At 34.7% G+C, this 23,380-nt stretch overlaps 1 long non-coding RNA gene across 3 annotated transcripts in view; it reads right to left on the bottom strand.

Annotated features, from left to right (window-relative positions):
• LOC118144070 (uncharacterized) overlaps nt 1-23,380 on the bottom strand; it is a 45,573-nt gene that overhangs the window by 8,323 nt on the left and 13,870 nt on the right. The window contains exon 4 of one of the 3 annotated variants that reach the window (XR_008473589.2): nt 21,573-22,662. The exons of the other annotated variants lie outside the window; for them this stretch is intronic. This is a non-coding gene — a long non-coding RNA (uncharacterized LOC118144070). Of the gene's footprint in view, nt 1-21,572; nt 22,663-23,380 lie in introns of those variants that run through there. 3 annotated transcript variants of the gene reach the window in all.

Raw genomic sequence — 23,380 nt, 5'->3', positions numbered from 1 at the left:
AACACTTCCATTGGGGATTAAATCTCCAAAATATGAATTTTGGGAGACAGATTTAAACCATAGCAATCATATTACGAAATTAAAATGGTAAAAATTTTACTTTTCTTGAGTGTCTTTTTTATGGAAAATCCTGCACAAAATACCAGTTTTACAAATGAAAAAATATTTTTATATTTATATGTGACCTTGATTAGGTCTAAAAATGTATATCATGGTAAGAAAGAGACAGAGAGAGAGAGAGAGAGAGAGAGAGAGAGAGAGAGAGATGAAATCATTAAAAATATAGGCAGAGGCTGGGTGCTGTGGCTTATGCTTGCAGTCCCAAAACGGTGAAAGTGGGTGAATTGCTTGAGTCCAGGAGTTGGAGACACGTCTGGGCAACATGACAAAACCCTGTCTCTACAGAAAATACAAAAATTAGCCAAGCATGGTGGCATATGCCTGTAGTGCCAGTTACTCAGGAGACGAAGGTGGGAGGATCACTTGAGCCTGGGGAGGTCGAGTCTGCAGTGAGCCATGATTGTGCCTCATGCCACTGCATTTAGCCTGGCCAACAGAGTGAGACCTTATCTCGAAACAAAAAAAGAAAAAGAAAAAAGAAAAGGAAAGGAACTTGAAAAGAAGTAATTTAAAATTGTATTTCATTCACTTTGAGGCTCAAAGAAAAGTTGGCCCTATTATCAATTATCTCAACATTAAACTTACTGTGGAACATATACTCTATCCCTTCATAGCTGTTAAAAAGATTTAAAGTCATGATCACAGCACTTGAAAAGAACAATGCAAGTTCATTTTTGCTAATCGGATATCTTAAAATAGACTATCATAAAAATCACTGCAGAAAGATGAGAATCTATTTTTAAATTCTTCCTGGAATAAAATGGTCTATCTTCCTCAGTTTATCAGTCCTGACCAAGAAGAAAAAGACTCTCTAATATGAAATCAAATTTTTAATTCTGCTATTTAATCATATACTTTTAAGATGTCTCTTAGTGAAAGTGGGAACTCACTTCTTCAAACCCTAGAAGTTTTCTTTCAACTTTCCATTCTCTTTCTCTAAGGCACTTACTCAAAGCATGGTCCTTGGACAAGTTTCATCAAAGCTATCTCTTGCCTTTGTTAAAATGTAAATACCTGGCAGGGCAAGGTGGCTCATGCCTGTAATCTCAGCACTTCGGGAGGTCAAGGTGGGCAAATTACCTGAGGTCAGTAGTTTGAGACCAGCCTGACCAATATGGTGAAACTCTGTCTCTACTAAAAATACAAAAATTAGCCAGGCATAGTGACTGGTGCTTGTAGCCCCAGCCACTCAGGAGGCCAAGACAGGAGAATTGCTTGAACCTGGGAGGCTGAGGTTTGCAGTGAGCAATGTTACTGCACTCCAGCCTGGGCTACAGAACGAGACTCCATCTCAAAAAAAAAAAAAAGCTGATACCTGTAGATCAGTATCTCTGGAGGAGATGACAGAACTATCATTTTATTTTAATTTATTTTCAAATAGCTAATTGAGTTATTAATGCTGAGAACTACATTGACCTTCTTATTTATGAATTTGACCTCACCCTTTCATAATGATAAGGATAATTCTACCATGAATTCTCATTAGAAAATGTACCTCGATAAACAATGCTTCACTGATTTCACCATGATTGTTTAAAATTTTCATTCACCACATGGATCTGTAGTCATTCAACAAGTCCAACACAAGTCTACTGAGAACTTTTACCTACTGTTATCAAAAGAAACAATATAGTAAAATAAAGAAATGAAATATAATCAATTTTCTCAATCGGCCTATTTATCAAGGGAGAGTACAGACAATAAATCAAACAATATCCAAACTCCATGTGAAGGTAATAGGAATAAAGGATAGTGGGAGTCTGGAAAATGGTTACAATGTTAAATAGAGCAATTATGGAGCAAACATTTTTTCCTGAATTTTTAAATAAAAATTTGAAAGAGATGGGAGAGGAGCATCTGGAACAGAAAGAACAGCCATTGCAAAGGCCCTCAGTGGGAAGTCTGCCTGATGTGCTTGAGAAACCACAACAGTGGAGAGAGTGGGAGGAGCAAAGCCTTAGAGAAATAGGGGATGCCGTTAGAAAGATAGTGAGGGGATCAGTTGTGTAGGGCCTTGAAGGAGATGCAGAGCAACTGGGAGGTTTTAAGCAAAAGAATGGCCTGGTTTTCAAAGCTCATAGCTTTAAAAGCATCCTCTCCTCTGTCAGTGCCCAAATTTGTAAATTCAACTGCATCTGTTCTCCCATCAAATTTTTATCCAGAGGTTCCTTGATCAAGGAACCTCTGCTTTATATGTTTCTAACAGTTAAAGTGTCCAAAACAGAACTCCTGCCCATCTTCTTCCTTTTCACATTTTCCTCTCCTCAGTCTTCCCTTATCATTTAGAGACAACCCTATTCTACTTATTCAGGCCACTCATTCTTTTTGTTGACACCTCTTACACTCGACGACATTCACCAGATGCTCCAATAGATCCTATCGGCTCTACCTTAACATTATAGACAAAAATCGGTAACGTAAACATTTTTCAACACTTTCACCACTGCCACTCACACTCACAAAATGAGCTGGTTTCACTAAGTTTGAATGTCTGTGTCACTGTTTAGCAGTGAGCAAATGTTAGAAGGAGCAAGGGTGAAACAGGAAGGCTAGATAACGCTATTGCAGTCATACCTGGGAGAGAGGATGGTGGCTATGACCAGGGTAGTGAATAGTAGTCGTATTCTGGATATATTTTAAAGGTAGATTCAATAGTAGTTTTTGACGAGTTGCATATGATATATGAGAAAGAAGAGTTATTATTTCTTCAAGACATTTTGCCCTTGATAATGGAACCCAACAGTCTTTGCATTGAGACAAGAAACACTATACACGGAGCAAGTTTGTGAATAGAGATCAAATTTCAACATGCTAAGTTTGGGAATTCTATGAGACAGTCAATGGAAATACAAAATACTCTGATAGATATAGAGGTCTCCAATTCAAGGGAGATGTTCAAGTTTTGCCATATGGGTGATACGTAAATGTTTCAGACTGGGTGAAGTTAAGAAGAGAGAGAGGCCAGGCGCGGTGGCTCACGCCTATAATCCCAGCACTTTGGGAGGCCGAGGCGGGTGGATCATGAGGTCAAGAGATTGAGACCATCCTGGTCAACATGGTGAAATCCCGTCTCTACCAAAAATACAAAAATTAGCTGGGCATGGTGGCGCGTGCCTGTAATCCCAGCTACTCAGGAGGCTGAGGCAGGAGAATTGTTTGAACCCGGGAGGTGGAGGTTGCGGTGAGCCGAGATCACGCCATTGCACTCCAGCCTGGGTAACAAGAGCGAAACTCCATCTCAAATAAAAAAAAAGAGAGAGAGAGAAAGTTAACCTAAGAAAATTCTCTGAAAAATGCAAATTGAAGAGTTTGGGGAGAAAGCAGTGGGTGGAAACTCTGATCTCCTGGTTCAAATGCTGTTTGTAGAAAAAGTTAAGATATGAACTGAGAATTGACAATTGGATTTATGAATGCGGAAGAATCAGTGATGTTGATGCAAATAGTTTCAATAAATTGAGAGATAAAAGTGATAACCTGATTAGAGAGAATTTAAGAAGAAATGGAAAGAAAAACCTATCTTTCAAACATATACACTTGCCTCATTTAATTTTGCCCTTTCCATATGATTTAATTAACAGCCTATTTTTCTTCTATTTGTGTAGGTCACTTTTAATTGAAATATTAAATATAAATATACACTTTACATGCTTATTTACTGAAGCAATTTACAGTCCATATAATTAGCAAATCATTGCTATTGGGAACTTGGATAAACTGTCAAATCTTTCCTAACAGGAAAGAACTTATTTTTAAAAATTTTACTCAGGTAGTCTCATGCACTCTTACTTGCAAATAACATTGAAAAGAATCAGAATGACATGTCAGCAGACTAGGATAACATACTTTATTTTGTTTCATTTAATGCATTTTCATTTTATAATTCTTACAGTAACCAAATGCAACATGTATAAAACGAAGAACTTGTTCTGCCGCAAGCCACCTTCCCCGATTGATCTTGTACTATTGATGGCAGTATTGTAACACCTCAAAATGCACAAGTGTCTGAAAACTTTTTAGGTTGGATAAAACAATCCAAGTGCCTTTTGGGATCCTAAAAACAAGTATGGATAACAACATATAATAATAATATGTTCAGGGGCCGGGCGCGGTGGCTCAAGCCTGTAATCCCAGCACTTTGGGAGGCCGAGGCGGGTGGATCACGAGGTGGGCAGATCGAGACCATCCTGGTCAACATGGTGAAACACCGTCTCTACTAAAAATACAAAAAAATTAGCTGGGCACGGTGGCGCGTGCCTGTAATCCCAGCTACTCAGGAGGCTGAGGCAGGAGAATTGCCTGAACCCGGGGGCAGAGGTTGCGGTGAGCCGAGATCGCGCCATTGCACTCCAGCCTGGGTAACAAGAGCAAAACTCCGTCTCAAAATAAAATAAAATAAAATAAAATGAATAATAATAATAATATGTTCAAAATAATGTCTTTGGATCATCAATGCAACATATCAATTCTATTAAAAATGTAGTGATTGATCATCTTTAAAATTATCTAATTAAAATACATTTTAGTAATCAAAAGTATAAACTCTTAAGTATCTAGAATTCTGTTATTAAAATTAAACACTTCCAAACATTATCTTGCCTGAGACTACAGATTAAATTTTCTAGTAACTTAAATAATAAAATTCTATTCAAATATTCAGAGACATGTCCACGTTTATTATTTCAACTGTTTAATTTTCCTCTGAGTACATGTATTAATTAATTAATGTGCTGCCCTTCTTATGTGATGACTTGCTTAGAAAGGTAAAATTATTAATAATATTATTAATAATTATTCCCTTGCTTTAGCATATTTGGGGCAAATGCCAAATGCTTGATATATTTAAACTTATTTTAGTTTATGGCAAGCCTAAAAAGAGCAGAAAATGTGTCCCAGATGCACTATGTAAGATTTGAGGACGCAGTAACATAATACCTGGGCAAGAAAGAAGTGCACTCATACATACAAATAATTTTTGAAAGTCCTGTTCCTTTTAACAATGAGATAACTAAAGAGAAAAAGATAATAAAATATGTACAACAACAATAATAATAAGTTAAGTAGAATCAGAGTTTCCGAATGAATATAAATGTCACAAATCATGTAAGGAAAGACTTTCTGGCTTACTCTAAAAACTTTTCCCGGTGTTCAAAGGAATCGCATCCCTCATTGATACCCACACACAAAAACTAAATTAGTAAAAGTTTGGGGGCCAGGAGATATGCTTCAGTAATCTATAATGAGTTATCGATTTTATAGACCATCATCATGAATTGAAATAATTCTCATTTAAAAAACTCTAGAACCCGTGGTTTGGGGTAAACTATCCCTTCTGTTGTTCATCATCTTTTTTTTTTTTTTTTTTTTTTTGAGGCGGAGTTTCGCTCTTGTTACCCAGGCTGGAGTGCAATGGCACGATCTCGGCTCACCGCAACCTCCACCTCCTGGGTTCAAGCAATTCTCCTGCCTCAGCCTCCCGAGTAGCTGGGACTACAGGCACGCGCCACCATGCCCAGCTAATTTTTTGTATGTTTAGTAGAGACGGGGCTTCACCATGTTTACCAGGATGGTCTCGATCTCTTGACCTCGTGATCCACCCCACCCGCCTTGGCCTCCCAAAGTACTGGGATTACAGGCTTGAGCCACCGCGCCCGGCCTGCTCATCATCTTAACTCTGTACGAACACTCTTCACAGAGATATAAACAGGGTTGACGTACCTATTAGGCATTGTTGGTACTGTAGCTCATCAGAGAAACTGTTATGATGTAACATTAATATATTATTATTGCAACTGTACTGTAATATATAATTTTGTGGGCCCTATCCTCTTTTGACATCATATGCCCCTTCTTCTATGAAATGCTTTTCTTCTATTAAATGTTTCTATTAAAAGCATTTCATAGAAGAAGGGGCATATGTCAAAAGTGGATAGGACTCACAAAAGTCCTAATGCAGCCCTTGACTGTGACTTAAATGCCATAAACCAACCCCTATGTGTTTTTGAAAGGCTAGTAGGTCAATAGCCACAGGGACTTTACCTTGAAAATTGTAGAGACAGAGAAAGAAATTTATTCTTTCCATGCTAGAGAGTAAGTAAAGTGAAATATGGCCAGATCACTTGTTTTGGAATCATACGAGGTGATGTCTTAGCTCTTCTTAGCTCTAGTGCTTTTAGGCGTATAAATTTTGGTGAATTTCATACTATCTCTCATCCATCTTTCCTCTGTATGTAAAAAAATTGGGTGCTATGATATGTAACTTGCAGAATTGTTGTGATATTTAATTGGCAACAGGAATTTTCTTCAATGTCTCTGTAGTAGAAAATGCTACCATTATTATGCCAATGTGCCAATGTGCACAGAACGAAAGTCGTTGGCTTGTCCCATGAGCCCTGTCTCTTAGTCCATAGGTAATTCATCTCCCATAAGTTCCACTTATCAAGACCACCATCCTTTCTACTCTGAGCTCTTTCATTAGCTTTCAAATAGTTTGTTTGTTGACTGCCAGTTTTTTCATCCATTAATCTGCATGCCACATAAGATCCTTATTGTCTTATTAAAAATGGAAATAAAACTATATCACCAAGGCTTCCAATCAACAGAGTATACAGCCTCTCTGTGATACCACGGCCTTCATGATATGGCCATTTTCTAATCTCTCTGAATTCTATTCTTGCATGTCTTGCTATCATGGGTTTTTTTTTTAGACTTTTATTTAAATTATAATCTTATGCTAGAATGGTTACAGATTTCCAGATTTGTTTATGCTTTTCTTGATAGTCCTTTTGTATTGTTGCTAAATAGTATTCCAGGGTATGTAAACTCCACCGTTTACCTATTCACTTTTTATTCATTCGCCTATTGAAAGACACCTTGGTCAGGTCCAGTTTGAGTCCATCATGAATAATGGTGCTATAAACATTAGCATCTGGATCTGGAATCACGTAAGTTTTCAACTCAGTTGAGTAAATACATAGAAACATGAGTACTGGATCGTAAGATAAGACATGGTTGAGTATTATACGATGCTACCAAATTGTCTTTAAAATAGCTGTACCGTTTTTCATTCCCAGAAGCAATAAAACTCCCACCGTAAGTGAAAGGTCCAGTTGTTCCACACGTTGTCAGCATTTTCTCTTGTCACTGTTCTAGATTTTAGCCATTCTCTTAGAAGTGCTGTAATATCTATTTTGTATTTTAATTTACATCTTTTCCTAATGACAAATGATTTTGATCATCTTGTCTAATGCTTATTTGTCATCTGTATATCTTTCTTTGTGAGGCAGATGTTTCGATCTTTTGGCCATTTTTAATTGTGCTTTTGTTTTCTTAATGCTGAATTTTGAAACTATATATTTTGGATATAAGTTCTTTATCACGTTAGCGTTTTGCAAAGATTTTTTCTCTCAGTTTGTGGCTGGTCTTTTCACAACACCTTTAGTGCAACAGAAAATTTTAATTTTAAAATTCAATTTGCAAATATTTTCATTCATGAAACATGCTTTTGATACTGTATCAAAAACTTGGCAGCAAACCCATGGTCTCCTAAATGTTCTCCTATGTTTTCTTCTGTAAATTTTATAATTTTGCATTTTACATCTGTGTCTATGATCTATTGTTTTTAAATTTGTGTAAGATGTATTTTTTAAATTATTGTTGCATATTGACATCCAATTTTCCAGCGCCATCTTTTGAGAAGACTAGCTGTTATCTGTAGAATTGCCTTAGTAATGATATTAAAAGTTAATTCATCATATTTGTGCAAGTTGATCTACACTCAATTTTATTTCACTAATCTATGTATTTATTTTGTTGCTAGTACACAATCTCTTATTTATCATAGTTTTCTGGCAAAAATTAAAAATAGATAATGTGAGTTCTTCAACTTTGTTATTCGTGTTGGCTACCCCAAGTTCTTTGCCTTTCCCTATATGTTTTTAAATTAGTGTTTTGATATCTAAAAATATTTTACTGGGATTTTTCTTGGGAGTGCAATATATTTATAGATATAGATGGAAGGAATTGATATCTTGATGGAATATCTCTCCAATTATTTAGATCTTCTTGGATTTTCTTATACTGTTTTGTACTTTCAACATACTGCTTCTATTCACATTTTGTCAGATTTACACACCCATGTACTTATTTTGTGGGCCAGGGGTGGGGAAAGGTTGTTACTATAAATGGTGGGTTTTTTTGAAATTTCAAATTCAAATTGTTCATTGATGTTATATAGGAAAGAATTGACTTTAGTACGTTGACCTTGTATTATTTATTAACCTTGCTGTATTTTGCTTACCTTTTCCAGAAGTTTAATTACTTATTTTTATATTCTTTTGGCTTTTAAATAATTATAGTGTTATAAATTCTCTTTAAGTCTTAAAGGTATATCTTTTGCTATATCCCTAATGTTTTGATAGATGGTCTTTTCATTTTAATTCAATTCAAAAATTTATCACAATTTCTTTGGGATTTCTTTTTTGTCCTGTGGATTATTTGGCAGTATATTGCTTAATTTCTAAATATTTGGAGATTGTTCGCTTTTTTTCAGTTAATTGAAGTATAGTTTAATTCCATTGTGGTTTCAAAACATATTTTGTATGCTATTTTTAAAAATTTGTGAAAGTGTGCTTTGTGCCCATAATGGCATCTATCTTGATTTGTATCCCTTGTGAATCTGAGAAGATTGTGTTTTCAGCTCTTGTTAAATGTAATATTCTGTAAATGTTAATTAGGTCAAGGTGATTCATAAGGCTGTTAAGGACATATGCATTCTTACGGATTTCTGCCTGTCTGATCTATCAGTTACTGACAGAGAGGTGTTAAGTCCCCCACAATGATAATGTATTTGATTATTTATTCTTCCAGCTATATCAGCCTTGCTTCTTTTGTTTAGCTGCCGTGATGATTAATTTTAGGACTGGATTAAGGGATACTTTGAGAGTTCATAAAATATTATTTCTGGGTATGTCTGGGTGTTTTGGAGATTTATATTTGAATCAATAGACTGAACAGTGAAGACCTGCCCTCACCCAATGTGAATAAACACCGTGAAGCCACTGAGCACACAGAATGAAAAGGCAAAGGAAGGGCAAATTTACTGCCTTTTTCTGTAGCTGGAGCACCCTTCTTCTCCTGCCCTTAGACATCAGGACTCCAGGTTCTCCTGCCTTTGGACTCTGGGACTTGTGCTAGTGAACCTCCAGGTTCTCAGACCTTTGGCTTCAAACTGGGAGTTACTACAGTCAGCTTCCCTCCTTATAAAGTCTTTGGACTTGGATGAGCCACACACTATGGGCTTCTCTGTCGGGCTTACAGATGGCCTATCATGGGACTTCTCAGCCTCCATAATCCTGTGAACAAATCCTCTTAGTAAATCCCCTGCTGTCTGCCTGTCTGTCTGCCTATCATCTATCTATCTATCTGTCTATCTATCTATCTACCTACCTACCTACCTGTATCTATCCTATTGGTGCTATTTCTCTGTAGAACCCTCCCATAGATGCATACACGTTTAGGTTATGATGTCTTGGAAAATTCGTCTTTTAATGATTAAGTAATGACCCTCTTTGTCCCCAGTAGTGTTTCTTATTCTAAAGTCTGCTTTATCTGAAATCAGTGTAGCCAAACTTGCTTTCATTTGATCAGTATTAACATGGTATACGTTTCTCCTTTCTTTTTCTTTTATCCGTGGTTACATTTAAAGTAGGTTTTTCTCTTTCTTTTTGCTTTTTTTTTTTGAGATGGAGTCTTGCTGTTGTTGGCCCTGGCTGAAGTGCAATGACATGATCTTGGCTCCCTGAAACCTCCACCTCCCAGTCTCCAGCAACTCTCCTGCCTTAGCCTCCCGAGTAGCTGAGATTACAGGTGCCAGCCACCATGCCCTGTTAATTTGTGTATTTTTAGTAGAGAGAGAATTTCACCACGTTGGCCAGGCTGTTCTTGAATTCCTGACCTCAGGCTATCCACTGTGTCAGACTCCCAAAGTACCGGGATTACAGGCGCGAGCCAACACGCCTAAAGTGGGTTTTTACAGATAAATATTACTGAGTCTTGTTTTATCCAATCTGACAATATCTTTCCTTCCTTGCTGCTTTTAGACCATGCACATTAATAATAGTTATTCATATATTTAAGTTTATATCTGACATATTCTTGTTTTCTATTATGTTTGTTCTTTTTCCCTTGTTTTCTATTGATTTTCTGCCTTCTCTGATTTTAATTGAACATTTTATATAATTTCATCTGTTCTATTAGCATGTCATGTATACATCTTCACAAAATTATTATATATTTCATAATATGTATGCATTTTATAGTATATATAAATATAATTTATGTATTACGTTGTGTATATAATTTGCTAATCTCAGTCCACCTTCACATAACACTATGCCACTTCACATGTAGTCACGTAGTGTAAGCATCTCAGAGTATTCTTCATTCTTCCATCATTTACGACACTGCTTTCATTCATTTCACATAACTCATTCCATAACCACCCAATACTTTGCTACTAATATTACTTCAAAATAGTATCGTTTAAATTAGTTAATAAGAAAAGCAAGTATATATAAATATATGATTTACCTCCAAGTAAGTCCTCTTAGAAGTTTTGTTTCTTTATGCAGAATCATGTCTCTGTCCTGTGTCATTTTCCTTCAGCCTGAAGAACTTCTTTTAAAATTTTTCTGCAAGGAGCATCAGCTGATAGCAAATTCTGTTAGTTTTATTGGCCTAAATATTTATTTCTCCTACATTGTGCACAAAAGTTTTTCTGGATATAGAATTCTAAATTGATATTTTAAAAAATGTTTAAATGCTTTGCTCCATTTTATTTTCGATCGCATGCTTTATAGTAAAGAGACCTTCATGGTTGTTATTCTTGTTCTCCTACAGATAAAGTGGTTTTATTTCCCTCCTGTCTTCCTTCGCCATTTTCTCTCTGTAATTTGCATTCTACAGTATGAATATGATATGCCTAAGCACGTAGGCATTTTGTGTGGTTTGGGTAGTTTGGTACTTACATTGAATGGTATTCTTTGAGCTTCCTGGACCTTGATTTAGTGGGATCACCAATTTTGAATAGACTTAGCCATTAGTACTTCAAATATTTATTCTGCTCTGTTATCTCTTTCTTTTTCTTCTGATAGTCCGCTAACATATTGTTATAGCTTTTAAGGGTTTCTACAGTTCTTGCATATTCTGTTCTGGTATTTTGTCCTTTTAACTTTGCATTTAAGATTAGAAAATTTCTATTTACTTATCTTTAAGTTCAATGATCCTTTTCTCCTCCTTTCCTCAGTTGTATTGAGCCTATTGATAAATGCACAATAAAGCATTCATTTCTCTTACTGTGTTTTTGATTTGTAGTATATGCTTTTGATTCTTAAACTTTTATCTCTCTGCTTGCATTATCCATCTTTTTTATATGATTTGTTTTTCCATTACCACTATTACCAAGTAGTTATTTTAAATTTTCTACCTGATAATTTCAACATATGTATCATATTTGAGTCTTCTTGTGATGATGAAGACACTTGTGATGACACTGCTTCTTAAAAGTTGTGATTGCAATCAAGATCATCCAGGTCAACATGGTGAAACCCCGTCTCTACTAAAAATACAAAAAATTAGCTGGGCATGGTGGCGCGTGCCTGTAATCCCAGCTACTCAGGAGGGTGAGGCAGGAGAATTGCCTGAACCCAGGAGGCGGAGGTTGCGGTGAGCCGAGATCACGCCATTGCACTGCAGCCTGGGTAACAAGAGCAAAACTCCGTCTCAAAAAAAAAAAAAAAAAAAACTTGTTATTGCCTTTTAGCATGGTTTGTAACTTTCTAGATGTTACAAAATTTAGAAAGTCAAATGTCATAATGAGTAAAAGGAACTAAGGTAAAAAGGCCTTTGCTATGAGAATTTGTGTTAATCTAGCTAAGAAGTGGGCTATCTCTAATGATTTCTGTGACTATAGGTACAGCTTCCAATTCCTCTAGTGCTCTGTGTTTTTCTCCAGGCTTGATATTTAGGCTTTTGGGTCCACCAGGAGGTGTAGCTTCTCTAAATCGAATGTGTTGCTATTATATTGGGGCCCTGTTAGTGGTGGCAGGGTGAGGGAACATTCTATAGGCTAATGATTAAATCTCAGCCTTTTAGTAGGTCTGTGTCTCTGGCTTGAGACCATCACAATGGTTTCTCCAGGGGTATAGCCTTCCTCCCCGCCCCAGCAACACCTCCCCATCCATCCATTCTTCACTTTCTTCTTTGGCTTCAGAGTTTGCAATGTATTCACTGGAATTCCAGAATCTTGTTGACTATTGTTACTTTCCCCTCTTAGGTGAGGCAAGAAAGCTAAAGAGGACTTAAATGGGAGGGAACTTCTTTCTTTTCCTAGAAAAAGGCTTGAGAATTGAACTTTGGCAAAATACATTTCTCTGGAGGGTACACTTGTTTTTTTTTATATATTTTTTTAATGGAGAAGGAAGCCTGGGAGAATTTGTCAGTAGTAACTTTCTTCTCTCCCTGCCAGAGTCAAGTAGAGTCCTTGAAAGGAAAACCCATGTAAGTATGGGGGTCTCTCTAAGATTGCATTCCCCAGGAGCTTCCCATTTTCATGCTAGTCCACAGCCTCCAGCAATTCCTCCAAGTCTAAAGTGGCATAGTAGTTCATTTAAGTGCCCTCATTAATTTATCATTCAGCGTCTTTTGCTCCAAGTTAGCAGATATCAGTTGTGATATTTCTGCATGCTGTATGCCTCTGTCTCTCTAGATTTTAGAGTGTTATTTCGCTGTGCAATTTCATTTTCTGGTAAGTCGAAGAAAAGCTACTAAGTTTGAGTTCATCCAGCTTTTTCTTATTATCAGAGAATGTTAACTTCTAAGTTCTTCACATATTGGAGTTAAATAAATACACATGGAAAAATTAATATATCAATTACAGGGCATACTTGATTACATTGGCAAATCTGAAAGGGCACAATCATAAAACAATGTATCAATTAAGTCTCATATTTAATAATTGAGGAAATCTTGTTTTTATCTTCTAATTAAAAATAATGATAAGTACTTGTTTCACAATATTGCTGTAACAGCTAAATGACATAATAGCTGTAATATGTCTCATGCAATATCTGGCAAAAAGAGTTAATTATTTCCCTTTACCTTGTATATCTAGTAAGAAGTAGAGCTGGACTATCTTTACAATACAATAGAAATTTCTGGAGTAAAAGGCTTCCAATGTTAGTAATGTCTGTCATGAGTATTCCAACAAAAATCAGTCAGTATTTATTATTATTTTAATTATGACATACCTTTTCTTTGTTGGGTGCTTTGTAGTATGAATAGAACCTCGATAACATTGAACCCAAAGGAAATTATGTCTGTGAAGGCACAAGAGACCACTTTGTCATGTGCAATCACAGGATGCTTATATTTTGTATTTCTGAAAATTTTAGATATGTGGAACATGAATAATTTATTTAAATAGTTTGTGTAAATATGATTTCTTATTCAATTGAAATCAAATTACTTAAATAGTATACTGGTAGATTTAAAACATTAAGACATCCTTGTATTAGTAAAATCCCATGTTCTTTTTTCCTTATGCTTCAAGTTAATGTTAATGTAAAGTTATAGATTTCAAAGACATAATTTTGCAGGACTAGTCCAGTTAAGTCAGAAATTTGACAACCTGGAAAAAGACAATGAACTCATGATTAGAGGCCAAGTTGTGTAATAAATTTAGTTTGAGTAGCATGGGAAGTGCTTTTTTCTCATTGTCCCCCTAACGTTTGCCTACCCACATCCCCCAATATCAACTTATTTTAACCCAAACTGAGCAGCTACAGTTTTCAAAAAGTTTTTAAAGCATCTATATGGAAGAACCCTGACATCTGTGGCATGAGTAAGATGGTCAAACCAGATATGCCACATCTTTACTTAAGAAAAACTCGATATTCTCACTGAAAAAAAATTTAAAAATTACTAAGTTATAAGACACAGGTCATCCCTTCTTATGTCTTAGAATTGCATTGATAACATTTTTTGAACTTAAGCTCTGTGGAAAATTTAGATGATATGTCCTTTCAGATTTACGTCTATGATCTGAGTTATCACAAAAACACCAATTTGTTCAGTTAATTCTCACTTGGTATCTGTGTGCGTGTGTGTGTGTGTATGTGTGTGTGGATGTGTGTATATGTATATGTTGTGGGAGGGTATGAGGCTGTGTTAAAGAGATAGTGTTGGTCCTAGGAAAAGAGAAATTAAAAATGTTTAATTCAAAAATCGAGACTGTGTTTTGAATTGTGTCTTTCTCTTACATGATCACCCCCCAACCCTAAACCTCAGTAACTCACAAGACTTTTCCTTTGGATTCTAATGTGCTTGAGTATATTTTCAATGAAATAACATTGTCTCTCTGAACTCCACCCACAAAGAGATTAAATAAAATGGTGGCCATTTTCTAGGCATTTCATTCCAGTTATGAAAGTCTGCTCTTCTGGGATTATATGAATAATTTAGTTAAGTCTGCAATATGTAAAATTTTTAATCTAAATATATGTTAGGTATCAATCTAAACTTTGAGTTTATATATTTCTTGATAATTTTTTGTGAAAATATTGCCAAATAAAAATTATGGAAAAATGAAGTGGAAAATATATTTATTTAAAATATAATTTAGAATTTAAAAAAATGCATTGTAGATATTTGATTGCACAGATTTCAAATTTTATTTTAAGTTGAGTGAATTTTTTCAAAATGTATTTTTTTTTAAAAAAAACAAAATTCCTGGTGACAGCTGTCCTTAATGGTTCATGCCTGTAATCCCAGCACTTTGGGAGACCAAGGCAGGAGGGTCATTCGGACCTAGGATTTTCAGACCAGGTTGGCCAACATAGGGTGACCCTGTCTCTAAAAACATTTAAAAAAATTAGCCAGGCATGGTGACATGTGTCTGTAGTTCCAGCAACTCAGGAGGCTGAGGTGGGAGGATCATTTGAGTCTGGGATGTCAAGGCACAGTGAGTGGTGATCACGACACTGCACTCCAGCCTGGGCAACACAGCAGGAACTGTTCTCAAAAAATGCATCTGCAAAAAATAAATTTTTCTCATAAAAACAGTATTAAAAACAATTAGAAGAAATCAGAAAACATTGAAAGCAAAAAATTGAAAGCAGCCTTATCGAGTATGTATACACATGAATTTTTATTTATTGATTTGTCTATATGTACATGCGACATACATGTCTAGACATACATATGCTTGTGTATTTACAGATATATTCACGTACACATGTGTACATGAATATACTAATATACATGTACATATATTTTATATGTATTTAATATATATTATGAAATAGATGATAAAAATGTAAGCTTGTTGCTTTTCACTGGGTCAACACTGACAAACATATGGATCTTTTTCTACTACTATGACTAGAGGCCCTGAATCATTATTTTTAAGGGCTGCATAATATTTTGCTAAGTGTACATACTTACCATTTTTAATATGTAGTTTCTTATGGTCGGGTATTTAGTTTTTACACTATGGTTTCCTACTAAAAAGAACTCTTTGGTGAATATTTCAGTAAGTGCAAATTCTATAGCTATATAAATATTCCCTTAGGATAAACCTTTAACAGAATGCCTAGACTTCATCGTATCTTCATTTATAATGCTTAAAAATTATATCAATGTTACTCAAACAAAGGTTCAGATTGTTCAATTGTAATTAGAGTCTTCATTTTATCCAAACATATTTATTGACATTTTTGAACTTTAAAATGTTTCAATTTGAATGTCATTGCCACACTTTGAACATAAATGCTCATTTCATAAAAAATACTAAACTGTACAATCTTGATAGGCATATGCTTTTAAATATATAAATTTCTAAAATCTTAAATTACATTTACAATATATTTTAAGTCATATTAAGCATAAATAGCAATATCCTGTAGGACGTCTGAGATACTCATTGCATAAATGACAAGTGTTTCTCTAGGTTATAGCTGTTGAGTAGTCAGCTAGGTTCACTCTCCAGCTCTGGGATTTTTTATCTCACAGTTTGACCGTAAAGCATTTCAATCCTGAGTGTAAATAAAATTATAGATTGCTAACTCTCATGTATATTTGAGTTGCTCTAAATCCATAAATGTTAAGTCTGGGAATGCTACAATCCACAAAATTCACAAATGTTTTCTCCTTATGTAACTTATTATCAAAAGAGAAAAATATATTAATTATTCGGTTAAACTATAATTTAAGTATCTTTAAAATGACTGTTTTTATTTTTGAAGGTTTTGTGTAGAGACAAATACGGGAATTTTCAAATTATTTAAAAAAACTGCTTGAGATGTAAACTCAAAGAATCCTGCAATATCCAAAATTATAGGGAAATAATAACATTTAATTGTAATAAAAACTTTCCTGACATCAAAGACTTTTAATAAGAAACATAATCTTTTCTAATTTAATTCCTTTATAAAAATCTCAGCCTCCTGAATCATAAAAACAGAGCTACATTTCATAAAGGTTACATTTCTTTTCACTTCTGGAAAAGAATTAAATCAATACGTTATATTTGGAAGAACAAAACTTGGATCATATATTCCACTGGGTGAAGAAAAAGAAGATACCGCAAGGTAAAACTAGATGTTAACAGACTAATGATCATTTTTTAATAACAGAAGGACCTTTCTGCGGAAAAAAAAATACCAGTATATATTTTTTTCATTGCTGTCTTCTCTTTCAGCTAACCTCTGAATGAGAGAAACTTCTCCCGATGTCAAATGACCACAAGGATATTAACAACTGGACTTGGAGCCTGTCGGCCGCTGTTGGGTATATCTCCTTTGCCAAGCCGGCTTTCTCCGCTACTGCCACTGACCTTGCAAACAGCTCTGACAAAGGTCGGAATGGATTCATTGATCAGCTAGACCAAGCATATGACAGTCTGTGCCTTAATTGAATCCCAAAAGGGGGCAGACTGGGTTTTTATTACAGAGGCCAGCCGATAGCACTCATTAAAAGCTCCACAGACTGTGTGGTTTACTAATTAGTTTATTATACAGACACCTTGACGATGGGCAAAGTTGTCATTTTGCCCTTTATCGCACAGGGGATGTTGTTAAAAGTTTAATCAGCTAACACTGACCAAGTTAGCTTGGCAGGCTGTGGATGGTCATTACTGAGGTCACCCCTGCTGTAGCAATTCTGACAGGGTCACAGCATGAACTTACAATAAAGAGAGTGTTACATAAGGTAAGAGCGCACCTGAAAGGGACCCCAGAAAAGAGATGTGCTCTGCGGGGAGTATGAAACAGATGGGCTGTTAGGACAAGTGAATCCTTTTAAAGTTTATCTTTGCCTGCCCTGTTTAACATATGCTTTCTTAAAAAGACGAGGCATACAATAATCGTTTTGATATGTTCATCAGAAATAATATTGGGAGCAGGTTTTTCATTTTGGCCAAATATAGGATCACCTGATAAAAATTACTCTCCTGTGTTTTATTTAAACTTTACATATTTCCAGAGAAGTAGACGAGATATTCTGACCTGTTTAAACTTGCCCTAGATAGAGCAAAGAAACAATTATAGGGCATTTTTCTTCTTATTATTTCTACTTGGAAAATGATTTTGAGCACTAGCTAATGCAGTAAAAATGTTCTCGTTTACCAACGTTGTCCCATTTATTCCAGGTATTCTTTTTTTCCTAATGGGCTGCTTTTTAGAATGCCTAGTATCTAAGAAAGATGTCTTTTAGGTACCTAAGAGAGATTATGTAGTGAGTGAAGTATAGGTAATTTCACTTCATATATTTGAAAAAGAATCGGTAGATGAATGTAATACTACAGCTAAAATTTTTGAGAAATTCAAAGTAAAGATGATCTATATGTAATTAAATATTCATCTCTTTGTGTCCATGCTTTGACTGCCATAAAGGTTCTATTCTGGGATCTCAGTAGATTTAGTCATGCAGTCAATCAATGTAATTGTTAAGCGAGCACAAATAACATTTTCAATCCATGATTTTGATTTGCTGGACAAAATCTCAGTAGAATTTTACTTTACAACATAGCTATTCATGCATTTTAATATTGAATTTTTACTCTAATGGATGATCTACTAAGGTTAGATAACAAATTTAGAAAGAGACGTCTGCAGTCTCACTCTATGTGGCTCTAGAATATTCAACCCTCTGGAAATCTGCATAAATCTAAAGTTTAGATTCAGGCTATGCAATATAGAAAATTGTGCTAATCCTGACCTGATCATTTGAAATTGATGCTTTTACTAGTGTACATACATATGCACACACATCTACCTGTCTGTCTATTATATATCTATCCATCTTTCTCTCTATGTATCTCAGTTATCATATCTGCAATATTGCCTAAAGGCTTTTTGACAGTAAATATATACAGGTTAAATGAAATAAGAAGGTGCTCAAATTATATATTTGTTTTTGAAACAACATTTTATTTTGACTATGTCATGGAAAAGAATATGCACTACTGAACATCATCATTTACCCTGGAGATTAAACTATATTTTAATACATTTGAGATCACATTGAAGGTTTTATGAACAGTAAAGAAATACTCTCTCTTGCATTCAAACTGCAGCATAAATTTTAGCTAGCATTGTATATTTTCCAAAACGGAACTGATCCAGGAGTCTAGGCCCAACATTGAGTCTAACTATAAGGTTTGTACAAAGAAGGCATCTTGAGGGGTTCACATGGGCAGTTCTGAGGAAGCTTCCTGTGGAGACAGATTGTGCCATCAAGCCCACACAGGCAAATGCTTCATCATTAACTCACTTTGGAAGAAAAAGTAAACTATTTTAACAGTGGAATTTAAAAAGTACAGCTATTGTGTATATTTTCTCCCACCGGCCCTCAAGAAAACTGTGAAAAAAAAATTAGCAAGTTACCTGAAATCTCATTTTTTTCCCAAAAGCAATCTGGACAATCTAGGCTACTTCAAATACTTCACTGATTTTATGTAATATAAAGGACCAACAAACTTAACTATTAAACATAAGAGCTTTTGTACATCATCAACCAATTTAAAATAAGTGAATAGTAGAATAATAGACTGTGAAAAGATGTTGGCAATACACAAATCTTACAAAGGCTCAATATTGAGAATGCAAAAGCAATGTCTATAAATTATTAAGATAAGAGAAAAATACTAATACAATCATGCACACAGGACAATTGTAATACATTTGCTAGAAACAAGAATACATGGAACCAAAAAAATATGTATATTAAAAATGTTCAAACTTATTTGTGATCAGGGAAATGCAAACCAAGACCACACATTTTGATTAGCAAAAAATTTAAATTCTGAAAATACCGAAGATAAGAGACAATGTGGATACATACAAGCTTATATTTTAACAATACTTTTGAAAAAGGTTTGGCATTACATGTAATTGAACATTTAAATAGGCTTCAACCCAGAAACCATTCTTTCTACATAACTCATAGAACTTTTTAACATATGTGCATCAGGAGACATGCACAAGGTTGACAGGGTGAATACATGGTTGCTTATCTATTTAGCTGTATTGAAGTAAGCCAACCAACAAATGGATACTCAAATAAAAGTAGGCCATATATAGTCAATTATTTAAATATGAACAGAAATATTTTGTTTCATTTAATTTTTATATGTTTTCAGAAAAGAAGATAGAAAAAAAAACAAAAATAAAACAAAATGCACAAGCTACAATGAAGTCTCCTTCATCTCCTACTAAAAACCAGAGTTCAAACTAATGCTGGAGCTTCCTGGGTGGGGTGAAGAATTTTCATGTTAGTAATCAGGGTACTTGGTCTTAATGTCCTCTCAAAGACAGATGAGCCAAGCAGTTAGAATAGATAATGTCACATAAATCTATTACCTTCAAAGTGTTATGGCTTCAGTTAAAATAATGAACCAATATCTCAGGTAGATGTTAAAGAGAAATGTGAATGTTCTGGAGGAAGAACAGATTTTGCTTCTTCCTCGTGAGGCTTAACCACCAGCCTGATTCTCAAGACAGTTTGAGGACTTCATTGTCTGAATTCGAATTAGGAATTCTGGAAAGTTCTAAGTCAAAAATTAATATCATAAAAGGATTAGGTCAGCAGTAGTTGTATGTGGTTGGTATAAAAGTATTTTCAGGTTTGCCGTTAAAAGTAGTGGTAAAAATTTCAATTTTTTTGCACCAAGACAATGGAAGCAAATTCAATATTTATTTGGAGAATATTCCTCAAAATACCTAACAGTTTTTTTTCTTCCCCAAATAAAACAATCAAGTCTCATGAAAATACATTTATTGTTGTATCATTACAAGCACACATACATAAACACACAGATTTCACTAGGATTTAAAGACTTTTGACATGGAACAAGAAAGAAAAAGATTAACACCACAATTTAATATTGTTATGAAACAAGGATAATTAAAATATACCTTAATCATTTTAACTATGTAAAATGTAGTGATTTTAAGTATAATTAAAATAAATGAAAATATTAAAGAAAAATATAATTTGGGTAAAGTAGTAAAATCAAATTAATATGAAGAGAGAGTAGCAAAAACTATAGAAATAAAGAATATATTTAAGTTTCTGAAGTATCAGTTTAAGTTAAAATGCAATTAAACAGATGAACTTACACAACTAAAGAAGGTTAGTGAACTAGAAGTAAATTAAATAAAATACAGATCAGAAACTACATAAATAAAACGATAGGAAATATATCAAGAAATCTGAGCACCAGAAGAAAGAGGTCCAGCAGATACTTAATTGTAATTCAAATAAAAGAGAAAATAAGATAGTGAGTTATTTGAAGGTAATAATGGATCTCAAAAAATAATTATAAGACTGAATGTAAAAGGAAAAAAGAGACAAAAATTTTGTTTACTCAGATTGCTTTTAAAATTTTTAAATACAACAATGAAACACATTTTTTAGTACAAAGATTTGATACTCCAAATAGAATCAAGCAAACCCATTGTAATAGAGACTATTTCTTTATTTTTTAAATATTTATCTTCCACATAGAATTCAAGCAGTGTAAGAGCAGATTTTTTGTTTCTGTTCACTTCTGTCCATTGTTTACTTAAAAGATTATAAAACAAGACAGATAAATATTTTAATAATGAATTTAAAAATTCATTATTGAAGAAAAATGTTAAAGAAAATAAAATATAATAGCTGAACTATGATTATACATCGATTACATTATCATATTAATGAAATTAATGAAAGCAGAATAAATATATTCTCAGATGAGTAGAGGCTGAATTTTGCTCACATTTTTATTTCTAGATAATTTTTACAGAATTTTTCAGGAAGAAATAAATTATGCAATGAAAAAACATGAACAAGTTAATTTAGAAAATATTTGGGTAAATCTAAATTATAAATTTTATAAACAAATATTAATACTTGGTTTATAAAAGCAAGGTAAACTGAAATAGTAGCACAAATATTATATATCAATATGTAACTAGAGGGAGGTCAAAAAGGTCTAAGTATCTTATCACATTCAGGAAGATTTTGAAGGGATTGTTTCACTTTAGACTAGAATATATCTTCCAATCACTAGAGGAATAAAAGGAGTGTGGTGGTTGTAAGAAAAACTTAATCCTTCCAATAAAACCAAAAGGGAATAAAATTTAAAAAATTCAAAACAGAAAACACACAAAATACTAGAAACAAATTCACATAAACCAGTCACTACTGTAAATAAAAGGGAACTAAATTTATCATTTAAAAATGAAAGACAACATAAGCAAAATGTCAGATTAGGAAAACCAAAGTCTCAGTTTTGTCATGGAAATATCAAACGCTACAAGAAACTAGGAGAAAATAACCTCAGTAATCTGAAAGGCAGTCAGAGGTCTACAGCAACTAGGGGAACGCCCAATTAAGAAAAAGGCATATTCTAAATGGGAGGAAATCTCATGGTGTTTTTACCAGCTCTTGTTTCACTCCCTCTCCAGAGGAGATAAAGCTGTAGAGAAGTAGGTTTGTGTGTGTTTGTGTGTGTGTGTGTGTGTGTGTGTGTGTATTAATTCAGCCCACCTATTTGATAGTAATTGTTAAGAAAAGTTCTAGAGAGATCCAAGATGGCTGATCACTAGTAGCTCAGGCTTGTAGCTCCCAGTGAAAGTGCAGAGGAGAGGATGCCACACTTTCAGATGAATTTTTGTTGCTCACAGACCAGGAGATTCCAGTGGAGGATCCTCACGGGTTGCCAGTGCGACTCTTGTGGCTTGTGGCAGTTTTGCCAGTGCCCTGGCACAGCAGTTCTCGATGCAGAGTAAACGGGACTGGCTCCCCTTTTGGTCAGCATTTGGAGCTCCATGAAGGCAGAGTCACCCATTCAGCTGATTGAAGAAGAGATTCAGGAGGGAAACCAGACTGGAGACTCCCGGGCAGAAAAGCACCAAGAATCTTGATGCCGCTGTTTTAGCCAGCATGGTGGGTTGCTCAGATTTCAGCACTGGGAATTAACAAGTTGGACGTCCACTCAGAGACCTAATTTGAAAGTCAGTAATTACAAAGACGACAGGTGGATAAATTTACAATGACGGGAAGAAAACAGCATTAAAAGGCTGAGAATACTCAAAATCAGAATGCCTCTCCCTCTACAGAGGATCACAGTTCCTCATCAACAGGGGAACAAGGCCTGATGGAGAACGAATGCATTCCAATAACAGAATCAGACTTCAGAAGATGGATAATAAGAAACTTCTATGAGTTAAAAGAACATGTTCTAGCCCAATGTAAAGAAACCAAGAACCTTGAAAAAAGGTTTGACAAAATCCTAATGAGAATAGACAATTAAGAGAGAAATATAGGTGAATTAATGGAACTGAAGAATACGATACGAGAACTCCGAGAAGTATGTACAGGTTTAAACACTCGAATTGATCATGCAGAAGAAAGGATACCAGAGGTTGAAAACCAACTTAATGAAACAAAACGAGAAGACAAGATTAGAGAAGAAAAAGTAAAGAGGAATGAGTAAAGTCTCCAAGAAATAAGGGACTACATGAAAAGACCTAATTTATGATTGATAGGTGTACCTGAATGTCATGAAGAGAATGAATCCAAGCTGGGAAATATTCTTCAGGATATTATTCAGGAAAACTTTCCAAACCTAGCAAGGCAGGATGATACTCAACTCCAGGTAATACAGAGAACACCACAAAGATATTCCTCAAGTAGAGCAACCCCAAGGCACTTAATCATT

Source organism: Callithrix jacchus, chromosome 9 (assembly GCF_049354715.1).
Source record: "Callithrix jacchus isolate 240 chromosome 9, calJac240_pri, whole genome shotgun sequence".
Lineage (NCBI taxonomy): Eukaryota > Metazoa > Chordata > Mammalia > Primates > Cebidae > Callithrix > Callithrix jacchus.
Note: the sequence above shows the minus strand (reverse complement) of the source record. Positions and strands in the feature narration are given on the sequence as shown.